Source organism: Orycteropus afer, unplaced genomic scaffold (assembly GCF_000298275.1).
Source record: "Orycteropus afer afer isolate SDZICR_OR568_19922 unplaced genomic scaffold, OryAfe1.0 scaffold00058, whole genome shotgun sequence".
Taxonomy (NCBI): Eukaryota; Metazoa; Chordata; class Mammalia; order Tubulidentata; family Orycteropodidae; genus Orycteropus; species Orycteropus afer.
Window position 1 is genome coordinate 1,244,576 of NW_006921645.1, and position 4,068 is coordinate 1,248,643.

A 4,068-nucleotide genomic window follows, 5' to 3' on the forward strand; every position below is an offset into this window, starting at 1 on the left:
TTCTATCTACTATAGATTAATGCTTACCATCACTGTCAACACAGTACTGTACGTGAAAAAGTGTTCATCTTTATTGTCTGTACCTCCTGTGTACCTCTCTATGTCTTCTGCTTCCTAAGTGCCAATGTGTTGGTCACTCTTTAATGGTACTTTGCTTTTCCCTTCATCCAAATCAATACTTGTTTTTATCTATCCAGCAGTGTTCCCTCCCTCCTTTTGGTATTTATTTATTTTTTACAGTGTTTCTGCCCCTCTCCTCCCACCCCCCGGTAACCAACAAAGAAAGTTTCCTTCTATATATAAACCTTTCCTTGTCTTTTTACAATAACAGACAAATATACAAATATAATATTTGTCCTTCTGTGATTGACTTATTTCACTCAGCATAATGTCCTCCAAGTTCATCCATGACACGTGGTGTTTTGCAGATTCTACATTATTTTTCAGTGTTGCATAGTATTCCATTGTGTGTATTTACCATAGTTTGCCTATCCATTCTTCTGTTGATGGACATCTAGGTAGTTTCCACCTTTTTTGCTATTGTAAACAGTGCTGTAATGAACATGGGTGTGCATATATCTGTCCTTGTCTTAACTCTCACATCTTTAGGATATATACCTAGTAATGAGATTGCTGGATCAAATGGTATTTCTAATTCCAACTTTTTATGGAATTTCCATACTGCTTTCCACAGTGGTTGTATTATTTTACTGTCCCATCAGCACTGTATAAGAGACCAAATTTCTCCACATTCTCTCCAGGTTTTGTTATTTTTTGTCTTGTTGAACTTTGTTATTTGTGCTGGGGCCAGATGGTGTCTATTTGTTTTGATTTGCATCTCTCTAATGGCTAATGATCATGAACATTTCTTCATGTGTTTGTTGGACACCTGAATATCCCCTTTGATGAAATGTCTATTCATGTCTTCTGCCCATTTTATTACTGGATTATTTTTCTTTGTGTTGTTGAGGTATTGGCATTGTCTATATTTTAGAGGTAAGTCCCTTGTCAGATGTGTCATTGCCAAAGATTTTTTTCCCAATCTGTAGGTTCTCTTTTTACTCTTTTGGAGATGTCTTTGGAAGTACATAAAAATTTAATTTTTAGAAGGTCCCATTCATCTAGTTTCTCTTCTGCTGTTTGTCCATTTGGGGTTATGTTTGGTAATCTATTTATGCCATAAATTAGGGCCCGTAAATTTGCCCCTAGTTTTTCCTTCAGGAACTTTATATTTATAGGTTTCACATTTAAATCTTTGATCCATCTGGAGTTAGTTTTTGTATATGCTGTGAAGTATGGATCTTGTTTCATTTTTCTGCAAATAGATATCCAGTTTTGCTAACACCGTTTGTTAAACAGACCATATCTTCTTCATTTAATGGATTTCAGCCCTTTGTCAAAAATCAGCTGACCATAGGTAGATAAATCTGTTTCTGGGTTCTCAATTCTGTTCCACTGATCTATGCATCTGTTGTTATGCCAATAACAGGATGTTTTGACTAATGTGGCTGTATAGTAGGTTTTGAAATCTGGAAATGTAAGACCTCCTACTTTGTTCTTCTTGTTCAATAGTGCCACATCTGGCAAAACCGCACAGGTCACGAAATGAAGTGACATAAAAGGATTAATGGTTTTCTTTTAAAAAAGGAACAGGGGCCAGGTGGACACCCGGCATATTCTGCAAGAGTGACCCCTGATGCCTCCACTCTGCTTTATTTTTACGTAAGTGTAAAATTACGTCATTATTCTTGGAGTTTCCCTATTACAATCAAGTATACAATCAAGTATTCTTTTACAATACAATCACATATTTCCTTATAACAATCAATTATTCTCTAAAAGTTAAAATTTTACTCTTTCCCATACTTGGAGGTCTTTTCTCATGCTCAAAAATAATGCATGATTAGTTGGGTTAATATCTCTTGAAGGATTAGTAAATAATCACTAGATACATAAGATGATTGTTAAAGTGCATGATTCTAAAGAATGATTTCTAAGGTATAATATTTTTTGGGCAAAATGTTATTCCAGGGAGACAGGATAGCAAATATTCTGCTGGGGCAATGTTCTGTCCCAGGAACACAAAGCTGAAGCCAAGCATTCATTCAACTGTGAGAAAGACCTTGCCATCTCTTAAAGCAAGCATTCAACCATAAGAGAAGCTTTTACCTTCTCTTAATTGTAATTAGAACATGTGCCTTGCAATCGTTATTTTGTGGGTCTTTTTCTTGGTCTCCAACACAATAGTGTTTTGCTTATCTGAGGTCTCTTTCCTTTCCATATAAAATTAGTGACTTTTTTTCCCCCATATCCTTAAACAACGTTGATGGGATCTGGATTGGGATTGAATTAAATGTATAGATTGTTTTGGGCAGTATTGACATATTCACAATGTTCAATCTTCCTATCCATGAGTATGGTATGTTTTTCCATTTATGTAAATCTCTTATGGTTTCTTGAAGTAGTGTTTTGTAGTTTTCTTTGTATAAGTTCTTTTGTGTCCCTAGTGAGATTTATTCCCAAGTGTTTAATTTTTTTGGCAGCCATTGTAAATGGTATTGATTTCCTTATTTCCTTTTCAGAAATCTCTTTGCTAGTGTAGAGGAATCCAACTGATTTTTGTATGTTGATCTTGTGTTGTTGTTAGGTGCTGTCAAGTCATCTCTGACTCATAGTGACCCTATGGACAACAGTATGAAATGCTGCCTGGTACTGTGCCAGCATCATGGTCCCCATTATACCTGAGTGCATCATTGTAACTACTGTGTCTATCCTCTTGCTGAGGGCCTTTCCCTTTTTCATTGACCCTCCATTTTACCAAGCATAATATCTTTCTCCAGGGAATGGTCCCTTCTGACAACATGACCAGAGTAGGTGAGATGAAGTTTGGCCATTCTCACTTCCACGGAACATTCTGACTGCACTTCTTCCAGGACAGATTTGTTAGTTCTTTTAGCAGTCCATGGTACTCTCAGCATTGTTCTCCAACACCACAACTCAAAAGCATTAACTCTTCTTTGGTCTTCCTTATTCATTGTCCAGCTCTCACATGCATAAGAGGCAATTGAAAATATTAGGGCTTGGGTTAGGTACAGCTTAGTCTTCAAGGAGACATCTTTGCTCTTCATCACTTGAAATAGGTCTTTTGCAGCAGATTTGCCCAATGCAATACATCATCTGATGTCTTGATGGCTGCTTCCATTGGTGTTGATTGTGGAACCAAGTAATATGAAGTCTTTGACTTCAATCTTTTCTTCATTTATCATTATGCTATTTACTGGTCCACTTGTGAGGATTTTTGTTTTGTTTATATTGAGTTGTAATTCATAGTGCAGACTATAGTCTTTAATCGTCATCAGTAAGTGCTTCAAGTCATCCTCACTTTCAGCAAGCAAAGTTGTGTCATCTGTGTATCGCAGGTTGTTAATGAGTCTTCCTCCAATCCTGATGCCACGTTGTTCTTCATATAATCCAGCTTCAGGTTACCTGCTTAACATACAAATTGAGTATGGGTGAAAAGATACAACCCTGCCACACTCCCTTCTCAATTTTATACCATGCAGTAACCCTTTGTTCTGTTCGAATGACAGCCTCCTGGTCTATGTACAAGTTCCTCATGAGCACAATTAAGTGTCCTGGAATTCCCATTCTTCTCAATGTTATCCATAATTTTTTTATGATCCACAGAATCAAATGTCTTTGTATAGTCAATAAAACACAAGTAAACATCTTTCTGGTATTCTTTACTTTTGTCCAAGATCCATTTGACATCAGCAATGATATCCCTCATTCCATGTCTTATTCCGAATGCAGCTTGCATTTCTGGAAGTTCTCTGTCAATATATTGCTGCAACTCTTTTTGAATTATCTTCATTAAGATTTTACTTGGATGTGATATTAATGATATTTGATAATTTCCACATTCTGTGGGATTACCTTTCTTTGGAATGGGTACAAATATGGATCTCTTTCAGTCAGTTGGCCAGGTAGCTGTTTTCCAAATCTCTTGGCATAGCTGAGTGGGTGCCTCAAGTGCAGCATCCATTTGTTGAAACATCTCAATGGGTA